The sequence below is a fragment of the Gallus gallus genome, chromosome 7 (genome assembly GCF_016699485.2).
Source record: "Gallus gallus isolate bGalGal1 chromosome 7, bGalGal1.mat.broiler.GRCg7b, whole genome shotgun sequence".
Lineage (NCBI taxonomy): Eukaryota > Metazoa > Chordata > Aves > Galliformes > Phasianidae > Gallus > Gallus gallus.
This window is the reverse complement of record NC_052538.1, coordinates 32,876,513-32,900,834: the sequence shown is the minus strand read 5'-3', so window position 1 is coordinate 32,900,834 and position 24,322 is coordinate 32,876,513. Positions and strand designations below refer to the sequence as shown.

The following is a 24,322-nucleotide window of genomic DNA, read 5'->3' as shown; positions in this document are numbered from 1 at the left end:
CTGCTGCTGACTGCTTCTCTCTCAGAGCAAACAATAGTGCTCCACAAAGGTGACCGATTGTGCAAGGCTAATAATGAATATTGAAACACTGCAGCAAAAACATGTTGTGAACAAATGATAGGCCGAAGTTTATTTATATCGAATGTCTGTGAGTAACATTTGTCACAATTTACAAGCTGAATAAAAGCTGAAATTCACTGATTAAAGTGTTCCATATGAATAGCTCATACAGCTCTCAATTCAAAGACGTATTTGAAGAAATTGTTATTACAATTCACTGCTAAAAGAGCTATTGTGAACCTATGGGCACATCAACAGCTGTCTATGGAAAATTATTATTATCAGACAATAGAAAATGTCCTAATTTAACAGATAATCCCAGAATCTGGATTGAATTAGAATGAAGGACGGCCCATCTTTCACATCCTTTTCATTCAGGCACTTGGCAAGATGAGACTTTACAGAATGTTATTTAGTATGCTTAAATTGTTGTTTGTTATTGGTGGTTTCTTATTGTAACACCTCAGATGATTAGGCAGAGGAGCTGCATTTGGATCATCCTACAGGTGCACAACCACTTATCCCAGCTCTCAGGTGTCTTAGGTTTCTATTTGGGTTCACATGTTCAAATGTAAGTGGTATTTCATGGAGTCAGGGTAGTTTTATTGTGTTGCGTTCCCCCCCAACCCTGCTTTTAAGGAAATCCAGTTTTCCATTGGCTAACACGTGCTTTGCACTGAAACAAAACATTCAAATCAGAAAGATTCTCTTATAGAATTAATGTGACTGGGTGACATCAGAATTAGGACCGGCACTCATTTAGACGCTTTGCTTTCTCTTTGTGGATTTTCTGGAGGAAGAAATCCTGTCGCAGGATTGTCCCATTGCATCTGAGGAAAAGGCACATGCAATATCCTGACTGCATCTTCAGACTCCTTCACGACAGCTGGGATACCTGCTCAGAAGCCTATGGAGCTGTGGGCTTCCACAGCAGGCAAATGAAACTTCTGATGGAAACTTGCTGCTGTTCAGCCCCCCTTCTGCCTCTGCCTGCCAGAAGGAAATCAAGGAAGACAGAAAAAAATGCTTTCACCTCTGGCTGCTGATGCCCTGCCCTTCGTGGAGCAGAACAAGACCCTGTTTGTTCTGGCTCCATTTCTCAGTGCACCTTCAGAAGATGCAAGAGCTTCTGAAATGTCTTTCTGCTCAACAGAAAGGAGAGGGAGGCTGTAATCTGAGCACAAAGCAGGCTCCCCATGTGGAAAGTTAAATGTCCTGACTTTCTGATATGTAAATTCTTGTTTGCTCACACTGTTCGTGTAAAAGTAGTATCTCATCTCTAGAATGCGATGTGGCACTTCCAGCCTGACTGCAACCCCACATTTCTTTGTGTGCTGGGGGGGGGAGGATAGGGAGACATGCACAGACAGATCCAGCAAGGCTTGGGCACCAAGGGAAGAAAAAGCCTTCTGAGCAGTGGCATAATGATGGCTTGCCAAAACATATGTAAAAAAGAAAATGGAGAGATTTCTGTTAACTAGCAAATAATAGGACTTAATAATAGGACTTTGCAGACTCTAGGTTTTACATGCCAAATAACTCTGACCTCAAGGAATGTTTTCCCTTTAGACCTAAACAATGTTATGCAAGTTTAGAGGTATCGGAAAGGTATGGCTCAGATGGTTAATAACTTATTTGGTCACTTCCTATCAGAGTCAAACATAGACTAATGAAAAATATAATTGTTTCTTCTTGATGCTGCCTGTTGGACTTGTAAGTATGTGTAGAATTTCTGGTGGGGAAAAAAAAAAAAAAAGTGAATGTGGGTTCAACAAGCTTCAGCTTCCTGATGATATACATTCAGGCAGTCAGGGAAAACAAGCAATTTTATCTACGTTCCACCACATTATGTGGCCTACGTGAACAGCTCAGGCAGAAACTGAGACCGATAACACTTTCTAAATACCTAGACAGAAGAAAAACATCCTTTGAAATACTTTTGAAGACAAATCATGATCTTGAGTAAATTTTCTGCAGGTCAATGGACCGTGTGACACTGGTCTCCAGTATTTTTGCACTTCCCAGTTCTGGTATCAATCTGCAGCACTGTCAGCTAGCTGGTCCATCTATGCTTGAGTGATTATCGCTAAGCTGGTGGATGTAACTGCAAATATTGTGAAGAGTTCCTCCAGATCTGCACTTTGTATCGCAGCTGTTTTGAATATATATTTTTTTATTGCTTTGTTTTCTTTTATCCAATGTTCACTATCGTGAATGACATATTAATTAACAAAATTCAGTACTGGTTAATCCAACAACTGGAAGGCTTATATTTATCATTGTTCAGTGATACTACCCAAATGTCAGCTCTTAGCTTGAAAAATTCCTCTGAACTAGTAAACCAGAGAATAATAAAGATACTATAATTTTCTTTTACTAAAATAAACAGAATATTTTCTTAGTTAATTGTTTACATGTCTTACTCCTGTCACTTCTTTCCTTTCATCCTTATTTTTCTTGTTTTCCTTTATTCGTATTTCATCTCTTGAACTCCTTATCTCTCTAATCCCTTATCCTTTATGTTCTTGTTTTATCTCTCATTCCACCACTTTATTCCATGTTTCCTAAGCCTATCTCCCTTCCCATGCTAGTCTCCCCAGGCTTTGAATGCCCTCTGAACCCTTTTCCCTTTCCCCCAGTTCTGTACCTTTCTCTTCTCTTTCATTTTCCTTACAGCAATCTCAGCAGAACAATGCTAGAAGTAGAGCTGGCAAGCTGACAAAACAGAACACTTGGAAAGAAAAGTTTACTCAAAGACACGCATATTTCTTTTTAAAAAGTATATATCTATAGGAAGGTGTTGCCAAATCATCTGCTTTGTCAGATGTGAAACTTTGAGCAATAGTCTCTCTGCAGAGCTGATGTGAGGGAAGGGGCAGGAAACACTATCAGGTCGCCAGATGAGTACGGTTAGGTGGGATTCCTAAGTGCACGTGACAGCAGTAATTCAGGATATTATTTCTTATGTAAAAATAGCCATGCAAAATTAACACAAAGGGTTTGGTATAAAAAGATAAAAGCCAGGAAGCTCAGGGGCTGTGCAGCTCTTTTTATCTTGTTTCATTTTGGTTAGGGGATTGCAGGGAAACAGCAGAAGAGATAGAGTGTTTATATGAAGACATCTGGGCCAAGGTGTAGTCACAGAAAACGTTATTGTATTGCTGCTTATCAAATGGCTGATCTGGGTAGGAAGAGGACGTGAACGTAAAGGAGATAAGCTTGGGCTGGGGACACTAGTGTGGAGACACAGCTTGAGAGGTGAACCTGGAGCAAGCTGTGCAGTGGTGGTTACGTACAATGTGTGAGATGGTGGGTACACAAACGAGAGCAAAAATCAGCTGTCATTTGCACACCAGTGCATTTGTTGCTGTGGAGCAAGGTAAACCAAAGGAAGGGCTCTTTCTCTGTTCAACCAGATGAAGCTGGAGTGGCTTCAGCTGGCAAATATCTATCAGATTGCATTGATTTACTCTGGATTTGAATTTTGCTCCTGGAAATACCACAGTAACGTGAAAAGAGATGTAGATGGGATTTCTATTCCCATCCCCACTACCCGAGCTGATGACCCTGAGCCTTGACTTGCATTCCTAATAGGATAGACCTTCTTTTGTAGGAATTCTTTAGCACCTGTAGGTTATGCATTCAATTAGCATCTATATCCTGAACTGAGCTGAGTTGCACCAGCTTTGAAAAAAGTAACAACCAAATGGCTAATTAGGTCAAATTTGGGGCGTATCAAACTTGACAGTGTCTGGCTTACATCACTATGGATTTACATAATGGAACTTAACAGCACTGAAGAGTCTGTTGTGTCAACTCCGATGACTGTAAGAAAGGATTTTTTTGTATTTTTTTTTTTTAACATAAAATATTCACTCAGAAGAATATCCTCCCAATACATTTTCCATCTGTGCTGCGCTGTGCCCATCACTGCTCATTACCTGGCCTACCACCGCAGTGGTATTTCAATTGGTTATTTTATTTTTCAGAACTCAGTAATCAGCATCAGCAACCAATTGTTTAACAAATTTCCTCTTTAAAACCAAAGCAATTTTTTCAGCTAAACCAGAGCTATTTCTCAAAGTGCAAATGCCTGGGAGGGAAGGCAAAACCATAAGGACTCAAGTAAATGCCCTTGGTAGTTTTTCCCAGAGATACTACCTATGATCAGTGAGCAATAAAAACAAAACAAAACAACAAAATCTTAAGTTAATAAAGTTTTATATTCTTACTGTGGCTTCCTCTGTCTTCTAGCAGCCCATCCTGTACATCAAAGGTCACAAAGAACACAATGAGTCACTATCAAAACCAAAAGAATGCTTCGTGAACAATTACTATACATAAATTGCACCCTGGTATTTCATTTCTGTGCCAACTCACAGTAATACAGCCCATTTCCTCTTCATTTTTTTTTTTTCCTGCAGCTTTTGTCCATAATAGCAAACAGCTTTGTTACTCTGCTCACAGAGCTTGGGTTTTTTTTTTTTTTTTGGTACTTATACCTTTCTCTGTTTGAGTGGTGGGCAGCAGCAGTGTGACGGCTTTTGCTACAGCTCTTTAAGCTTCATTTCTTTGGTGTCAGTTGTGCAGAGCCCTCACCAATGCTTTAACGCTGCCAGGCTTTGTAGCCAAAAACATCATTAGGAACACTGAAAGGGTCCCCTCTGAAACCAAGAATCAAAGTGCCCCCCGGAGAGAAATCAACTGTACATTAGCTCATGCCTTGCAGAGCAACTCTGCACTGTGCAGCTGTGAAACCTGTGCAGATCCCTCAATACATGCTATTGCTGGGAGGACTGTCCTCAGGATCCATTAACCCAGTTCAGAGGCAAACAGAACCTTCCAGTCTCTTAATACCACACGTGGGACAAAACAGGCCTTCTGTGTGGAGTCAGAAATATCCGAGTGATCATCAGTCTTGGCCGTTCATTTCATATTGCAGTTCCCAGTTTTCCTACTTTTGACGATACCAAGTGTCAGTGACTTTTGCTGCAACCCTCTGAAAGGCAGAGATGTTCATTCACTCCCACTTTAGTACCTGAGAAATAAAAACTCTTTAACATTTTTGCTGAAAAAATCCCGTGAAGTCAATTAATTGCTTTTCAGAAGGCAGAATTTGTGCGCTTGTGTATGTGTGTATTTGTAATTAAGTAATGAATGAAAAATTAGATTGATATTGTCATTGTGTTACTACCTACACATTTGAATTCTGCACGCTGGTCAGTTTTTAAGTAGTCTTCTGGTTCATATTTATTGCCTTCAACAAGCAATAGAAAGCTGCGATGACAAGAAGCAACAACTGGCATTCTCTCAACAATTCCACAATAAGAAAAGAGGGAAGTAAGATAATATCAGTCAGTTTCCTTCTGAAGAGGTTTGGTTAAATCAGAATTTTTCGTTTTAGAAAATTACAAAGCAAAAACACATCAGATTACAATTCTACCTAGGATGGGAGGAAGATAGCAGATATTGTTAATGTTCTGAAAATAATTACACCCCATTGTACCCAGTTCTAGTAAAAGGTATACTGAAAGGAAACATTGCTTTTTTGCCTCTTGCATTGTGAGAATCATTTGAACACACTTTGCTTCAATTTCTGAGGACAGAATGTAGGCTCCCAGCTCATCTGGCTGCACGCTGAAACACAGGACTTGCAGTGAGGCCAACGGCTTTGATTTTTCTGTTGATAATGTTCTGATCAGCTGCTGGTATGAAAGTGTCTCTAAGAAGGGAAAGTAATTGTCCTTACAATACTCTTCACGAGTTTGGTGTCTAGACTTTCTTTCTTTATGCCATTATGGACTGTGTGTAAACTTGCATGCATTTGCCCATTCAACTCCCAGTTTTCAATCTGTAAAACAGAGGTGGTAGCACTTACATATCTTTAGGGATTAAGATCTAATCCTGGAGGGGCTCCAGACTGGCAGCATTTTATACTCATAAAAAGCACCACTAAAGCACTCGTGAATAGGCAGAAGCACTGACAGGTCCTTACACGACTGGGATATATTTTTAAAATGCTATTATGGGTGAAAAATATTATCGTGTAAATCATATAAATTATTAATTATTAATAAAAAATGAAGTGTATTTAGCATCCCTGAGTGAAAGCTTCTATAGGAGGCTAGTTCATAAATCTTTTCAACAAAGCATTTGTAGTTCTGTGTATTCTCGGTTGATTAATTTTGCAAACTTGCACATACACATTTAATCTCCATTTTGCATATGCTTATACCTATCGGCAAATTACAAACTGCATATGTGCTGTAGAATTTGCATACATCCAAAGAGAAGGCTCACTTCTGCAGAGGGACTTTTACAAATGTGACCTCTCCTAAGTTATACAAGTGAAATATAGAAAACTCTCTGTCACTCAGAATGTAGAGCAAAGACGGTGATGAAAGCGCTTGCTTGTGATTGAGAAAACAATACATTCTTCAGTCCTTCCATGCAAAGAAAATCTGCCTTTTTTTCATTTTCCTCCTTCTCTCGCACTGACTGAATGTGGGTGGAAATCAGTGGAAACAGAAAGGGTCATGTTTGCTCCTCAAAATTTGAAGATGGTGTTTTTTTCCTTTGCCACAGATGCTCTGTGCTCATCAGTTGTGTAATCCTGAGAGAGAAAAGAGAGAGAGAAATTGCCAATAACATTGGTAACCTTGAGTGTAGGCATGCATAAAAATTTGCTGAAAATTGGGTTGTGGTACATGTTCTTATTTTAGATTTGCCCTTGTTAACGTCTTTTTAATAAACAGGTGCATACACTTCCCCAAGCTGTCACTGTTGTTTACTCAGTCTGTACACTTTATAAATCTACTAATGGAATAGACCCAATCATCCTAAGGATCTGTTTTAATAAGCCAGAGTCTCAAAGTTTTCAGGAAAATACTTTCTGGTAATGTAGCTCTGCTGGAAGAGTAGATACAAGCTTTGCAAGGTTTGCTTTTAAAGATAAGGAGCATGTGACACCATTTCATTTGTTAGTTCGGCACAATGTAATACACAGAGTTCCATGCATACTTGACATTCAAATCAGCAACAAAGTGGGATGGATAGAGGGGAAACAAAATTAAAAGGTGGAAGAAAGGTGGAAAAGGCTTTTCTAGCGGAGTCTGAAAGAACCACCCCAGCTGTTGGACGTTGCCACTCCCTCCTTGGGTGTATACAGTTACATTGATGCAAAAACCACACTGAAATAATTTGAGGCAGGCCTTCAGTGTCTGCAAAGAGAGACATTCCCTGGAGGGTCTAACTTCCATTCTGGATCCCTCTAAGGGGACAAAACATTTACAGGTGCAGCACAGATCACAGTTTTAGGAATATAAACCACATTCATTGGGTCTGTCTGGAGCAGCAACTCCAGATAAGCTAATAGCTACGATCAATGTATTAGAGAGATTGATACCCATACAATAGTAATTACCTTGCTATTGAAATAGGTAAATAAGTTAAGGGTATATAATTAACTGTAGTTTCATCTCATGAGCTTTTAAATTGCATCACTGGAGATCAGTATTGTCCGATTGTAGACAGCAAACACTAATTGCTTAAATTTCTTGTAAGTAATACCATGGGAAGAGTTCCTCCATTTAATTCTTTGCTGAAGGTGTCAGCTTGGTAGCCCTGGAGAATGTAATCTGTATTACTTATCTCCAGAGAAGTTGGGGGAATGAAAGTAGGAAAAGTTTATTTCCTGTCTTGCTGAAGTTCTCACTGTTTCTCAGAGTCAGATGGTGAACTCCACGCTTTCATTTTTCATCTTCACAGAGACACCACCAGCAGAGGAGCAGTGGAGAAATTTCTGCAACATAGAAAACCCTCCACTGTGTATTTGACTCAAAGCACTCCTATGTTAAACGAAAGCTACCTATGTTGCTAAGTTGCAGAGGAAGAACGTCTGTGTATCACCAACCTGGTTTGTGCTCAACTCTGTGATCTCTGTGTGTGTCAAATAGTATAGATACCTGAAGCTTTGCAGCACTTAACAGCTTGTTTTAAAGTGGCTGAACGTGGAGCTTCGTATGGCTTCATGTGGTTAGGAGTTGCACAGTGCCTCATTAGGTCACAGCTCCTCATGTACACCCAAAGCTGCTCTGAGTCATGGTGCTTCGCATGGAACAACGCTCCCAGTGCAGACTTCACTCTGAGCATTATTCTTTCTGGGAAAAGGGGGGAAAAAAAGAAAAACCTTTACAGCAGCAAGACTGGGTGTAGGACAGATAGAATGAGTTGTGAAGAAAAAAGTTACTGAGGGGCTCATTAGAGGCAAAGTTATTAGGCCAAGCAAACAGTTAATCCCTGTCACACAGAGGTAACGGAGTTGCCAGTCATGAACTCTAAATTAAGGGCACTGAGTGCAAGAGGAGTGACTCTTTTTTGCAGCTTCCTCAGTACCATCCGTCTACCATAATGCTGTGGTCTTTTTCTTTCTTTAAATACTGGGCTCCAGCTAATTACTGGCAGGAAGTGCCTATTTTTATGCCATTAGTATGCAAATGAGTGAGAAGTAGAAAAATATTCTAAAGGAACTGTTACAATATCTGTCCACAGATTACTCGCCAATTAGAACACGGGATTAGGGCTGCAGGACCCCAAAAGAGTATGGCCAAAGTCTTTCTGCTTGGGTGCCTAAAGTTTAATTTCAATGGGAACTGTATATAACACGGGGCTTTTCCTCAAAAAAAAAAAAAAAAAAAAAAAAAAAAAAAATCAAGCCTAAATTGCCTGCTTACAAATTAGAACTTCTACACTTTAAAAATGAATGCCTTCACTTCCTCGCCTCAATTTTTTTTTCTATAAGTTGGGGATAAAACATCCAGTCTGTCTGTGTTCCAGCACACGCTGGGACCAATCCTGCAGCCGGACTGAAGTTCTCCCACCTCACTCTGTGTGACGATAGCTGAAAGGCAAGGAGTTATATTTATAAAAATATTTATCACGCGAGTGATAAATATTTAAAGACTTTCAGACCCTAGCATTTCTGCATAGGTTAAAAACTATAAATAATAGTTTGTCCTTCCCATACCTTGATGGTATCAGGAACTTCAGAGGTGGATGAGAGTGGAAAACAATTGGGATGTGACTTGATTCAAGTTTTGTGAACCTAGAAAAGTGTGAAACAAAGCGCTTATTATCAGAAGGGTATTTCTCATGCATGTCAGCCTTCTCATCACTCTTGTAATAGCTGATTAGCAAATGTAGGAAAAAGATATAATTGCTCAAATCCTTGACTTCTCTCACAGTTGTACTCTTTGGAAATGTTGCTTATCAGTTCATTAGATGTTACTCATTTTGACTTCCTATTTAAGAAAAAAAAATCCGTCTACATACCAAAGATAACACTACGCTCAACTGAGTCAGCGTGACAAACATTCCTTCTCCGAAAAGTTTTGCTTCAGAGGTTTGTTATTCATTTTGGGTTTACAAAACAGGATGTAACAGTAACACCTGCCTGGTGTCCCACAGGGTAACAGCACCTGAAAAGATTTATCACGGAAAGGAACGCAGCCTCCTACTCGTACATAACAGATAGCAGCCCTGATTTTCTTCCACTTTCATCTGCTCCTATCACAAAAGCATCCTTGGAGGGTGTTGGTTTTCTTTTTCCTCCCATTTTTCTTCCAAGCCACTTGATGTACCGCTGCTTGCTATTTCTTCCTCCGTCTCTGTCCCTGCACCTCAAACTCAGCTGAGCAGCATCTGCCATCAAGCACTGTGGACCAATTGCAAGTGGGTGATAGGCCAGGCTGGAGGGGGCTCTGGGAAATCTGATCTAGTACTTAATTTTGCCAGCAACACAGACTGGCTATGGCAGGGGTTGGAACTTGATGATTCTTGAGGTCCCTTCCAACCCAAGCCATTCTATGGCAGGACAAGAAGTAATGGCCTGAAGCTGCACCAAGGCAGGTTCTCTTTGGATAATAGGATGCGTTTATCCTCCGAAAGAGTAGTGATGCATTGGGACAGGCTGGAAACCGTGGGGATGCGGCGCTGAGGGACACGGTCGGTGGGCACGGTGGGGGTGGGTTGGGGTTGGACTTGGGGACTCTCGACGTTTTTCCAACCTCAGTGGTGCCGTGTCTCTATATAAACCAGCCCGAGCTGCGGGCGCGACCCCTCGGCGCTGCCCCAGAGCCGGCGCTGCCCACGCCGGGCGGCCCAGCCCCTCCGCCCCATGGCGATGGCCGGGCCCGGGGCGAGCGGCCCGCCGCGGAAGGAGGAAGGAGGGGGCCCGGCTGGCGGCAGGGGGAGGCTGGCTCTCCTGCGTGCCGAGGGGAGGGAGGGGCCGGGACGCCGGCGCGTCGGTGCCGACGGTCTCCAGGCGGGAGTGAGGAGGAGGAGGAGGAGGTGAGCTCCCTCTGGGTGGGGTAAGGAGCGGGGCCGCCCGAGCGAGGCGGGAGGGAGGGAAGGGGTCAGCGCGGAGCGGCGGGGCGGGCGCTCGGCCCGGCGCCTGGGGGAGGCCGGGAGGAGAGCCGGCTGCCGGCTGCAGGAGGAGGGGGGGGGGGAGCCCGGCCCCGGAGCGCGCGTTGCGGAGGGGAGGGAGCAGAGGGCAGCCGAGCCGCCCGGACAGCGCCCGGCATGGCTGCGGCACCTGCGGCGCGGGAGGCGCTGCGCGGGTACCGTTCGGCCGTCCCCCGCCGCCCCCTAAGATGGCTCCGCGGCCTCCGCAGAGGGGGAACCGCTCCGGGGCCCGGCACGGCCGGGCGGGGACGGGGCAAACCCGAGCGGGCGGCCCGGCCTGCTGCCAGAGCGGGGTGCCGCTGCACGGCGGCCTAACATGGCTGCCCGCGCCTGGCAGGCCGCGGCCCGGAGGCCCTGCCCGCAGCCTCGGGCGGCCTCGCCGGGGCTCGGGGAGCTGCAGGCCCCGAAGGCACGGGGCGCCGGTGGGGCCAGAGGGGGAACCGGGCCCTCAGGGCTGCGTCAGCCCCGGGCTCTGCTTCAGCCTCCCCCCCCCACGTGTGTAAGCGTTTACAGCACTGGGTGTGTGTTATTTCCTAAACGCACACATGGTTTTCTCTTAAAAAACAGAACACGAGGCAAGCACTGGTTTATCATAAGCCTGCATGGATCGATCTGCCAAATTTGAACCCCCAGTGTCCCCATAAAGACATTAAAACATGAATATATAAAAGTGGTTTTGCTGGTAAAACTGTCAGGAAAAAGCCATAACCTTTGCAGTGTCCTAATGTTGTGCTTCACAGGAAAAAAAAAAAAAAAAAAGGGCTTAAAACTCAACTTCAGTTCACCAAAACGTGTAGGTTTTAGGGTTTTTCTTTAATTCTTTTAGGCTTACAGGTGTTATGTGATGGAACACCTCACAACACAGGAGCTGCTCATCTGTGCTTTGCAAGTGAATCCCAACTTCAGGGAAATGTGTCTGGGATGAATGAGGCTTGGCAGGTCTGCATTTATCTTTTAACACATGACTGTGTGCTGAGCGGAGCAGCGGGCTGCTGGGAAGAAGCCATTGGAGGTGCAAATGGATGCACTTCTTGTAAAGAGCAGGGGCAGGAGTTGGAAGGAGGAGCAGCTCCTGGAGGGGAAGCGTACTCTGTGGTGGGATTTGCTGGTCCTTGAGAATTAGATGTGCATTACCACGACTCTGAGATGAGCACAATAGTCAGGTAAAGATGAGTAGAGGATTTTAGTGTGGCTTATAACAATGGTTTGGCATAATTAAATAGAGCTATTTTATTGGACTCTATTAACCTGGTTAACCTTAAATCTTAACCATGACAGAGTTTTCATGTAAAGAGCCTCCATACAAAGTACAATATTGAATTTTAATTGGAGCTTTCAAGACCTGCTGTAGAGTGTATTCCTCTTGCTTTGTCATTTTTTTAACCTTTCTGAGTAACACACATTGGGAGAACACTTTCTGACATAAGTTTAAAAGCCATGAATCCAGATCAGATAAGTCAATCGAGGACAGTTGTGGGGTTTTTTTTTCCTTCAAACTATTATATTTAGTTAGTTAGTTTTACAGTGGTATTTTTTATTTATTTGTATGCCTACCTCGTACAAAAAGGTGAGGATCATTTTCACTGTTGTAGTACCTCAGTCTTTACAAATTTTCTGACCAATTTGCCATTCCAGTTTTTAGCCAGTGGAAAGAAGTGGTGGAACCTAGGCAACAGCCCTGCCATCCAGTCCTGCTCAAGACACAGGTGCTTTACAGATACAGGACAAAATCCTTCTCTCTGCACATAAATGCACAATTTGACTTGTAAGGCAGCGATGGTCCTAGCATTATTGTCAGTTATCTTGCCTAGAGTGGTGCAGTGAAGCCCCGAGAAGGAAGAAGAGCACAAACTGTAGGCAATGGGTTATTCCTGTCCTAATGTGCCACCGATGAACATCTCCTAAAGGCAGTGTCTTAGGAAGATGTTGGGAAGGTGTAACCTGAGTAGGAAAGATAAATAGTTGCATCAAAAGGGCAGAGAGGAAAATAGTAAAAATGGAGATAAGGGGTGAGGTAGCATTTAAGCAGGGACCAGGAGCTCAACCTGACACGAAGCTGACTTCAGCCTGCTTGGAAGTCAGTGCTCTCTGCATGTGCTGCTGTGGCCGTGTGTGCTGGCATGCTGAAGATGTGCTGGGAGCCTGGGCTTTGCCCCAAGTTAACAGTGCTGTTAATTAATCCTTGCTGATTGCTTCGCCTTAGGATCATTACCAAATAGAACTGGTACTGTTGCTGTGGTCATGCTCAGAGCTTGCAAAGTACCTAAGTTATAGCTGAAACTTGTCATTTATGCTGCTACGTCGCTTAGGCTCCGATGTAAAAGTTATATAACTTCTTTAATGTTGTCCTAAAACCAAAATACAGGCGTATTTCAAAGATCTGTTTGGCTGTAGGCCCATTTTAGAGTGGCCGGTAAAAGTAATAAACTATCCTCAAACAATTCTGCTCAATAAAATTTGAGAATATGAAAACAAAGTTCCCGGTTTAGCTTTTCATAAGTGCTTTCTGCGCCCTGATGCTGCTGTCTTTGACGTTGCCTGCAGCTAGAAGAAGAGCCAAATATATAGTTTTTTAAGGCCCCTGACACTATCTACACCTTGGACTTCTGTTACTTTATATATTTGATCCCTGACCAAAGTGCTGTACAAACAAGAAGAAATTCCAGTAGATGTTTCCACCATCAAAACAAGACATTACTTTGTTTCTCTCAGGGCTCCTGGAGTATGAGTAAAAGCTGAAGGTGAGCTGTAAGCTGTGGTCTCACCAAGCTCTTCCTGATGGAAAGATGACTTCAGCAGCATTTGCTGTATTGGAATTCCTTACTGTTTCTGTGTCCAGCTGGAATCTAACTTATCTAAGGGGAAAAAAAAAAAAAGAAACGATTTATATACTGCATTGTCTGGCTTCACCAGATCAGAATATGTTTATACAATACAGTGCTACACAGTCCAGATTGGGATTTCCATCGAGATAAGGCATTTCTGCTGCAGCAGTTGGTGAGCAAATACTTAGTGTGGAATATTCTCTTGTATCAGCTCTTTCAGCTGTAAGGAGGAAATCTTGTTCTAAGATTTGAGTTCTCACCTGGTTAAATAAATCAGTTAAAAAATGCTGTTTCTGCATAAATTGGATCCTAAAGCTATGTGTTCAAAAGAAAATCGTATCTTAAATGCGAACATTCATTCCTATGTGAAGAGAGTTGTATTTTATAGTAAGAAAGTACACTGAGAACGTATTCTAAGGTTAGATTTTGGTGATAATGGTGTAAATAATAAGACAGTAATGTTTGGTCTCTTGGGTGCTTCTGCGTACTGCTGGTCATGAGGCAGTAGCCATTGTGTAGTGAGAATAGTAAGAAAACCAAAGGAAAAGATTTGAAGACTTGAAATGAGCGAGTGTCTCGTTTGTTTTGATCTGGTTGTGTAACTGAGTATTGCTTATTAAGCAAAAGTGGAGAAGAGGCTGTATATATTGAAGGTTCTCAGGAAGACCTACAGTAGACTGCTGCGTTTTGGGAGCACGTTATGTACCATTGTGTTTTTTTTCCTCTGTGTGTATGTGAGACACGTCCCCTGCTAAGTTTGTGAAGAGGAAAATCATCTTGATCTCTGGTGGCAGGATTGTTAACAGGGGCTGCTGAGAGCCCGCAGCCATCACTAAGCGGTGCAGTTAGCGGTGCGGTGCAGCGCCTGGGTGCTGCGAGGGCACGCGGCCCCGTGTGAATTTCCTTCGGAACAGATTCCTATCAAAGTGTGTCTTACAGGTACACCTTGGCTATCCGTATTGCTGCACGGCAGATGTGAGAGTAAAAATAAACGTGAGAAGCACCAGGCAGAGAATATGAAATCGGAAGTCTGAGAGCCACATCTTCAAGCAGCCTGTTATCCTAAGTCCTGGACTGTAGCTGTACGGCAGTGTGTATATATGTTTTATTGCTGATCCGTGGTATTTCCTGTAGGCAAGTAATCAAAGCTCAATTTATAAATGACAATAGGGAAGCCGGTACTTCAGATTGATGGTCTTTTGAGTATGAGTAGCTCTTTTGATGTCCAAATGAGAACTGGAGAAATATCTAAAATTAACAACGGAATATGTGAAATTAAGGATGAAATGCAGACCTTGGAGGAGAGCAGGCAGGGCTGGGCACTGAATGTGGTTTGGTGTGCTCCCATGAATTGTTATTTCTTAGGGTTAAGACACAGAAGGAACGCAAACAGCTGAGTCTTTTAAATCCCAATGCAAGTTGTTACTATGTAAGAAACTTTGATTTAGATATGCCTGTATGTATACATGAAATCAAATATATATGTGCGGGATTTAATATAGGTGTGATTAGCGGTTCTGTCATTAGCAGTTCAGATGCAGCTAGGTTTAATATATCATTTCTATGCCCTAATTTTGCTGAATTGTTACTAAAACTGTTCCCTAGTTCTGTTGCAGGATTATTTCTGGGTAGTCAGATGCCATTTTTGTGCAACAGGTTACCTGTAGTCCACGTATACTACCACAGTAATTGTGGGAACTTTTCCCCCTAGAGATGCGGCAGTGGTCCTTAAAGAGTTTACTTTGGCCTTGCCTCTGGGAGCAGTGAACTCATAGTGATGGTGGTCTTGATGGATAGAATGGGATTGTCTTGTGGTCACATATGAGGCTTATAATTGCTGTACTCGAGACTTGCTCATCTAGAGTGCAGGATTCCTAATCATTATTAGAAGCTGTCAATGAGGGCGAAAAAAACCCCAACCAACTCTTAAATTCATGCCTAACTAGTTGTATTCAGATTTAATACATTGCAGGCTTTTATTCCTTTCTGGAATGGAAGATTTACTGAATTGATGGTCCATGGTGGGTATTACTCACAGCAGCAGGATTCGGTGGTCAAATGTATTGGAATGAAGGATGAAGATCTCATTGCTGCTCTTCGTTATTCTCAATCTGAAAAGACAAAGGGAAGCCTTTGCTTTGGAGAACTGAGACTTGTGGTTCCTATTCATTAAACCCCTGTAATGGAAACAGAACTGTTCTGAAGTCTTTACATGGGGGAACTTGCAGAATATTGCGAAGCTCTGTACATATGTGCAAGAAGAAATGTGTGTGAACGCTGAAAAATTGGAACAATCAGGTAAAGCAGTGATGGTATGTGAGCAGTGGCAGAAAAGCTGGGAGAAAGAAAATGCAGATAGCTCCATTTTTAGGGTCAGGTCTTAAAAATAAAAACCTTATGCTCTTCCTTTGCTGAGATTTCTCATTTGAAACCTCTGCCATTCGCCACGTCTGTCTGTTGGATCGCAGTTCAACACAGTGCATTTCTGCTTACAACTTTGTGTCATATGAGATAAAATTGAGTTCTCCAAATAAACAGTGTCATCTTCATGTTGGCTTTGGAGAATAATTTCATCTCCTGATCTTACTTAACGGAAACTTTTACAGAAAATACGCTTTTATCATTAAGTCAGTTTTCTTTTTGATTGTGATTTAAATGTAGAGGCAGGATTTATGGAAATGACTGTAGGGTAGTGTTGGCCTAATTAGTCATTATTTCTGGCAAGGCATAAAGAATTGGTCTTTCTTGCGCCTAAAACTAATAGTGTGCTTTGTGTTTAATCTGTAGGCCTTTTGTAAAACAAATGATTGTGCTAAGGAGTGCAAAAGATGCACATTTAAATTCCTTCTAATATTATTTGGCCTGTTGTTCCAGGGAATCATTTAGGCTTTTAGTTGATAGTTACATTCATTAGAGTAGGCTCTGCCTCCCTGGGAAACCATGTATTTGTGTGTGTATATATATATATATATATATATATATATATATATATTTATAAACAGTGATTTGTTTTTTTTTTTTTTTTTTAAAGAAGTAGCAGTTACTACACTGGAATTTGCAGCAGCAGTTTGGGAATTGAACGTGGATTTTGTGTGAGTGTCTATTCAAGGGTTAAGTAGGAAACACAGTGGTGCTTTATGAAACTAACACCTACTGCAAGGTTTTGCAGGGAGTTCTGATGTTATCCGTGTGATGTGTTGGCTGTTGGGCTCAGTTTTGGCTCTTCCAGGGGGTGGGTTTTTTGGCCTTGCTCAGACAAATCGCCAGTAATGGGTATTTCACCCAGAAGTGACCCAGGTGCCTTAGAGAATTCCACCACCTTCTGCACTCCTGTACGTGTGGAATGCTTCACTAATCAGGCTTACAAAGGGAGCATTAGCACAGGAAAGATTGAAAACCTGCCTTAATAAGTAGAAAATAAAAATTGGTGTGAGCTTGTGACGTGACTGCTTCTCTTCACCTCCTTTCATTGTGGGAACGTGGCTGTGCTACCCCTGATGTCCCAGAGTGCCACCGGGCATTGCCAGAACATAAAGCTCCTTCATATGTTCCCTTTCATGAGTCTCTTTCGTGATTAAACTTTGAAAACTCACAGCCCCCAATGTGCAACTGCAGTTCTGTGGTAGCTGTGACATTCCTTCCCTCCGCATGCTGTGAACTTCATTCTATAGTAAGATGATTATATTGTCCTTTTAAGTTGGCTGTCAGCAGAGAATAGGGAAGCTGCACTTAGAGCATCTGTATGCAATCTTTGCGACAAGCAGGACCCTCTGGAAAGCTGTTACCGTTGGGGCAGAACTAATCATTCCATGTGAAATTATATAAGGAGAATTAGCTCTGACTCTACCTCATTTCCTTTCATACTGCTGTGAAAATAAGCTTGGAAACGTCAAACCTTCCTCCTTATTTCTCTGTCCAAGTACTTTATTAAGCGCTCCTTTTTGTAGCGCTCACTTCTCGTAGACGCTCTAAACAGAAATGATGACATCTGTTTCTGGTTCCTGGTGGGATAGGTTTTCCTCCTCAGATAGGAGTCCCAGGTTTGGCTGCCGCTGCCCTCCCTCTGCTCTGACTTTATTTCCCCAGAGGATCCCTCGGAGCACTTCATACTTAAGGTAGCATGCTTGACGTGATAGAAAATTGTCAATCACAGGCCGCCTTGGTGATTTAGGAAAAAGAGATATCAGAAGCCTGCGTGGAGCTCCGAGGAGCAGTAAAGTCACCTGCTACTTTGCCTGGCAGGGACCTACGCTCATACAACCCTCACATTTAGGGAAGAAAACCCATTTATCAGAAGGTCAGCCTTGTGCTGAATGCACACGGTGCCCACGAATGCGTTCTGACATCTTCACCTTCCCCAGGCTTAGCACTGAAGGTTTCCGTAACCCCTCCACAACCTAATCCGTTGCTTAACTCTCCCTGGAGGTAACATATTTCTTCTAGGACCTATTCTTATTTTTTTTCCTAACCATTTAAGCTTCTTGTGTGTTCCCGGCCCTGTGCCCCGGATATTGCAGTGGGATATGATCATCATTTTTGTAACTGCTCTTAACCTATTTTGAAGCCCGTGCCCTACTTCTTTAGTTGTCTCTTTTTGTTTTTTTTTTCTTTACTAAGTAAGGTAATTTCCCTTTATCTTTTCCTGATTGCTTAGCTTGTCTTTGGAGCTCTTCCAGTTTCCTATACCTTTGTATCCAGATCTGAACTTAGGTCAGCCTGTCAGTACCAGTGATGTTACCATCTTTTGTATAGGATACTCCTGCTAATATAAATATAAAATATATCAATATAGATCTGAATGAAATTTTCATATTTCACATTTAATTTAGGATTAAACCTCCAGGCTTGGTGATGTGACTTTCTCACTTACTTCTGCTTTGTTCCCTCTCTGCTTTCCAGAATGCTTGCAGCTCTTCCCAGGTAACTGTAAAGTTTTGCAAGTTTATGGTTCATCATCTAAGCAATAAATTGAAATACTAAGTCATCGTACGCTGGGAATGCTGTCTCTTGGAATTCAGCTTCACAGCAAACTTGTGTTAGTCCTTCGCAGTCTGTGCCCCTTTTCCTTCACAACTGGAATGTTTTTGAATGCTTAACATTTCCCATTAAGAGCGAAGGCTTTTAATTATTCGGTGGAGAGACTAAGGGGAGGAAAAGCCCCCTTGCATCCTGTACCTTGGTACAAACCTGCTGGCTGAAGATGGAATCATGGAGTGGCTGAGGAGTAATTAGTTGAATAAATATATATATATGCATGCTTATGTGTTTGATTACCTTGTGATGGACCCATAGTCTTTATGGCTATCAGATAAACATTAAACAAAAACAGTCTGTGATCAAACACGTATAAATATTTGATGTTAGTGTTATTTTGCCAATCATGTAGAGCAGGGAGGAGGAAAGTGGAAAAAGTTATTTCTGTACTTCAAAACCTTTACTTTTTTTCTTGTTACTTGGAACATAATCTGCAGGCATTTTCCTTTCATGTTAGTGTTGTAGCACACCTGATGTGATCAGAAGCCCTTTGTGCATTTAAGTTTCTAAAACCTAAGGAACGGAGACATTCTGCCAGTGACTCAGAAAGTACCATGGACGGTGGTCGGTGGTTGAGGCAGATGTGATGGCAACCTTTGTGCCCAGGAAGGCTGCAGGAGGATCTGCAGCTGTCTGCAGGGCTGCTGGGCTTCCAGAAGCAGAAGCGATGCAGATGAGCCACGGCCTTCGAGGCTTTGCAGTGCTTCTGCTTAGGTTGTAAAGCTCTTCCTCACTAGGCCCACAGGAAGCCCTTCTGTAGAGCAGCCAAATTGGCTTCGTTATTAAGCACTTCTTTTCTGGCTCCCTGATGGTAACCCTTCTCTGTGGTGGCAGGTCTTCAAAGAAGAGCCTCTGTGACGGCCTCTGTGTTCTGTCTGGCTGGGTGTGTGGCCTCACCACCAAACTCTGCATGTGATTTCTGGCTTGGAGGCTGTGATGGGAGACAGAACAGTTTCTAGAGGATTGTTCAATGTTTTCCCTTAAATTGAGGTCTCTAGTGTTAAAAATATGGGACTTGCTTGGGAGCTCTCTTAGAATGTAAGGTGGTGTAATAGGGCTTAAAAAAACCCCCATAAACTAGAATGATAGACATTAAAAATAATAATAAAAAAAGCCTTGCCATCAGGCAAGCTATTTTTTTTTTAATGTTATTCTCTCCTTTGCCAACTGCGTTCTTGCATAGTCAGTTTCTTCTCAGTGCTCAATGCAGCTGCATTGATTTCTGGGCTGTGTAAGATCCTGCCCGTTCCTCTCTGGGCTATTAGGTAGCTGTTTCCAGTGCACCAAGTATTAGCCACATGTCTGCTTTCTGATCTCAGGACTCGTGCTCCCGCTTGGGCTCCCTGTGCTTCACCTCTGTTGCTGCATCCCTCTCTTGAAGGCTGTGCAGGTGAGATATGCTTGCTGTTCTCTCTCTTGCAGGGAAGCTCCTGCTCTGCCACATGGAGGGAGAGGCAAGTGTTACCCCTTCCTCTGCTCCAGCTGAGGGCTTTCTGAAGGGACTGCACTTACAGGGCAAGCTGCACACAGAAAGGTACGCTCTGATTTAGTCAGAAGCATGTGCTTGAGAAATGCAAAGATACTGTAAGTTCAATAATATGTTCAGCAGAAGCAGCAGCCTGTAAGTAATATACTGAAAGAGGAACTGGATGAAACATGAAGACAACTTCCAAACGAGAAAAGCACGTGGTTTGCATTATTTCCTTCTTGCTTGGTTTTTATGTTGGTGTCATCATAATACAAATGTATGTGCTTTTTCCCTCAAAGTAGTGTTTAAAATTTGATTACCTGAATATTTGTGTACAGTGTTTAGAGATATTTGAAGGGTTTTGTTCTTTATCAGCTAGCTGTTCGCTGAATTGTTCAGTTCAGTGTTCAGCTAGAATTTGATTGGTGGCTTTTATTACAGGCTATCCTGAAAGTAAGTCTTAAGCATTATGTATGTTTCAGTACTGCATTTAAAAATGTGAACTTTGAAGGTGTAGTTATTAAACTCTGAGGTACAAAATCTATCCTGTTTTCTAGCATTAATTATGCAAGTGTGTAAGTCTCAGTTCTGTTTGAAGGTAGGGCTCTTTATTTGCAAGTAGCTGTTAAAATAAATTGCCAGTACAAGAGGACATTCTACTAATAAGCAAGGGATGCCTGGAGTTGGCTCTACTAAAGGAGAGAATTTAATTCATCCATCATCAGGGATGATGTTTCTTAGCAACACAAAGTATTTTCACCCGGGGTGCTTTCACAAACTTTCACATTTTTCTTCAAATACAGTTTGGTAATGTTTTATATGACCTGAAGTTCGTCCATCTGTCCTGAAGCTCCCAATACTATTCCATTTCCTCCAACGATCAAATGATCTGATACACGTTTTTTTTTCAGGGTAATGATACACAAGTTGACTAGAGAATCATTTCGCATGTCACATTTTCCAAAGGGTTCTGGGAAATTATTTCCTTCCCTGTATAGCAAAGCTACAAGTTATTGAAAATATGTTATGGTTTCATAATAAAACAGATACAAAAAATATTGGCTTGGGAGCTAACTAAATGCTTTCTGATAGCCATAGCCTCAAGGGGGATACTTAGATCGTTTGTAATAAAGGGCCATTTTTGATATCTTTTGGTGAATTGACTAGTATTCTGTTTAGATCATAATTTATGAAAAAAACTGGCTTGATACACAATGTTACATTATCAAATTGTTTGGGTGTAAGAATTGCCTTAATGTATGGCCAGGATTTTCAATGTTTATTCTTGTGTTCTGTGTGAACTCAGAGGAAGCTGTTGATTCATTAAGACTCTTACTACTTTTCTTTCTTAGCATTTTTTTTAAAAAAACTGCTCTGATCACTGTACTCACAGAGTTATGGGGCAGATTTGGCTTGCTGAAGGAACATCATCAAGTGTATAACGAGTGGTATGCAGTACTGGGAACAAGCATCTTACAGTTGTCTTGTTTTGCTTTGAAAAATAATACATTTTTGAGTTTTTGTTAAACTGCTGTGGAAATTTCAATAATTCTGATATCTGCTAAGCTCCTCCTTATATCTTGCTTTGAGAGGAAAGCTTGAAGCAGTTATAGGGAGGCAGCTTTATCGACGATGCATTTACAAAGTTTTGTGATGAGTTAACTGTTATTCAGCTTAATTCACAGATAGGTTGCACAGAAACTCTTTTTTAAATAGTGGCAAAAGAAATCTACATAAATACCAGTTTAATTCTTTGTAGTTTAAAAATAAAAAAGGTTGCAGCTAACGTTAATGTCAGCTGTGTTTTACTGAGCTTTCATATACACGTGTAGAGTCTTTGTACATATGGAGTCACATGTACATATGAAAAAATGGATTGATAGAAATACTGTTAGGGGTACTGTTATGTAAAGGTCTTTTCAATGATGTTTTAGGGAGTATGCATTGTTACCATGGGGGGAATATTTAGGGAGTGCTGAGAGCTGCCAGCAAAACCCGTGGTCACTCTGTAATTTAACGGGATAGGTTTCTGTAAGGATAGTGACCTCACACTAATGAACTCACTAGTAATCCCTGTGTGATTACAAGCGAAATGGCTCTGGGTTTCTAGTTGGTGTTTCTAGTTCTGGGACTTATGATCGTATATCCAAACTTGGACATCTTGTTTAAGATCTTTGATACTCAAGGTGTTGCAGTGCAGGTGTTTCTTACCCTGGTATTTGTGTCCAACATGTTGCAAGACCTCCAGGTGTTTCCTAGTCTCCTCTGGAGAATCACCAGATTCCAATCACAAAAGCTTTTTTTTGCTATCCTACAGGAAGCAGCATCTGAAGAGAAAAGGAAAGAAAGAAAAGCTTAGCTAGCACAAGGGACTTCAGTCTTAATATATCAAATGTCAGCTCTTTGAACAGTGCAGCAAAGCAGTCTGAGACTGCCTTACCTGTAAGTTTGAGCCTTGACAGCTTGCGGAAAGGTCAGGTCTCCACCTGTTCCTTCTGCAAGCTTTTTTTGATAAGCTGTCTACACTTCCACCTCTGCCTTGGCCTTCTGATCTGAACTTCATCAGAGAAGCTCTGGAATCTGCAACAGATTCTCCTTACCTCTCTGGGCTCTGTGTGGAAAATTCGTGTTTGGAGGAGCGGGTCAGCTTTGCAGCCCTGATAGCTCATCTGGGTAGTTGCACGGTGAGTTGTCATAGATGTTTGCTGTAGACCAGTGTTTGCATTGCATGAGCAAAATGCAGCTACCTTCTGTGAGTGATGTGTTGGAAGCAGTCCTGGTAGAGATGCATCAGTCCAAGATTGAGAAGAGAAAGGAGTGCTCCCCTTCCTTGTGTTGTTAGCAGAATGGTTATTTGGAATAAGGCAGTAATAAGAAGATGCCTGAGAATGTGATGCGGAAGGCAAATTTTACTACTAAATATTATCTGTAGACCACAGCCCTCAACCACTGCATTCTGTCCTTACTGCTGCAGCGGGGACTTTTGCCTGTATTCTATGCAATTTCTTATGGTTAAGTATAAAAGTACAAAGAACTGATGAAAATAATCTTTTTGAAGGTAGTAAAAGGTCTGGAGTAAGTCTAATAACTAGCTAGGAGAACTTGTAATGAGGAACACACACTGGTGTCAGAACTGTTGTAAATTTTCCCAAACTACTTTTCATCTTCAGCCATCCATGATTCAAATAAAGAACATTCACTGGATGGCCTGCAGCACAATACAAATTGTACTTTGCTAGCTTTCGGTTAAAGCGATGAACATATTACTTGAATTGTAGGAAAGACAATTTGAAAGTGTACTATCTTTAGAATAAAGTCTTGAAGTTATAAGAATAAGAAGTGTTTTCACTGTTGTTGCATCTTTTTGTGTTCACGTGCAAGGAGTGACGTGATCGGAGTTGTCATTGGGAACATTTAGTTTTTCATGCAAAGTATTTTGGGGCAGCTCTTATTCGGAGGAACATGTGATGAAATAGAAACAAACTGAGAAATTTATGTAAAAAGGTCATATGTAATTGTTTGGATGCCATTTCTGCAGTTAGTCTCTGCAAAAATGGCAGGGGAGAGTCCAAATTTGTAAGACTGGAGCATTTCACAGGGTTGTAGCTTGGCCTTGGGGTTCTCATCACTTCGCATAGCTGTGTCCTTTGAGAGTCTGATGAACTGAATTTTATCCTAGCAGTGCCCGGGCAGTCACTAATGAGAAGTCAAATATCTTCTTTTATACAGTCATTCTGCTAAGTGTTTTGTTTGCATGTAACTTGTCCTGCATGAGGGTGAAAGCAGATGTATTATGGCTCCATTCAGACTATCTGGTACACAACACTAATACATGTTTTTGTGTTGTCAACAAAAATCAGGAATTCTCTCAATTATGGAGGTATACTTGCTGGGACATCAAAGCATTATGGAGTATCACCGCTGTATTACTTTTAATTTCTCTTTTTGTGTGTGCACAACTTTGAAGATTTTAATATGAAATTAGCATACATACTCTGTGGCTGCTAATATAGAATGTGGGATTTACCTTGCCTTTATGGTGCCTGGCAATGTAGTGTCAGGTAGCACTGTGCATTCTTAATGGCATTTAAATGCAAGACAACTGTGAGCCACACCTCTCCCTCTCCCTCCATCTCTATATAGGTATTTTTCAGTATTGCTGTTTTGTAATGAGGACTGGTGTAACCAGCTAACTAGATTTAACACTTTAGAGCATTGCATGGAAACTTCATTGGCTTAAATGCTGTGTTACAAGGTCTTGGTCCAGTTGTCGTGTTCTTGAAGAACTGAATTACCAGTTTTGAGGAAAAAAGACAGTCTTTCTGCATGGGACAGTTAGCATAACTGTGGTTTGTGGTAAAAAATAAACACTACCTAGCAGTTAGGCAGCTGGCACTGGGCACCTATGTTCTCCTGTCCATGCTCTAGTGCTTCTTGTGTACTAGGCAGGCTACAGGGAAGCTTGTTTGATGTT

At 41.9% G+C, this 24,322-nt stretch overlaps 1 protein-coding gene and 1 long non-coding RNA gene across 54 annotated transcripts in view; one reads left to right on the top strand and one right to left on the bottom strand.

Annotated features, from left to right (window-relative positions):
* Positions 1-3,795: 3,795 nt before the first annotated feature.
* LOC107053855 lies at positions 3,796-10,223 on the bottom strand. Of its 4 annotated transcripts, XR_005861384.2 has the most exons (5): positions 9,391-10,223; positions 9,086-9,163; positions 8,793-8,959; positions 8,025-8,219; positions 3,796-6,673 (listed from the first exon to the last, which is right to left on the bottom strand). It is a non-coding gene; the product is annotated as an uncharacterized LOC107053855 (long non-coding RNA). The 4 variants fall into 4 exon arrangements; XR_005861383.2 differs by having other exon boundaries at positions 9,086-10,223; XR_005861385.2 differs by lacking the exon at positions 8,793-8,959.
* A 129-nt stretch (positions 10,224-10,352) lies between these two features.
* GTDC1 (glycosyltransferase like domain containing 1) overlaps positions 10,353-24,322 on the top strand; it is a 168,061-nt gene continuing 154,091 nt past the window's right edge. For 29 of the 50 annotated variants that reach the window (XR_003076011.3, XR_003076010.3, XR_005861258.2 and 26 more), the window contains exons 1-2: positions 10,353-10,407; positions 19,803-19,914. The gene's annotated coding sequence lies outside the window, so the exon portion shown is untranslated. Of the gene's footprint in view, positions 10,428-11,347; positions 11,461-11,564; positions 11,685-19,802; positions 19,915-24,322 lie in introns of those variants that run through there. The other 21 variants (NM_001396650.1, NM_001396648.1, NM_001396644.1 and 18 more) reach the window with 5 other exon arrangements.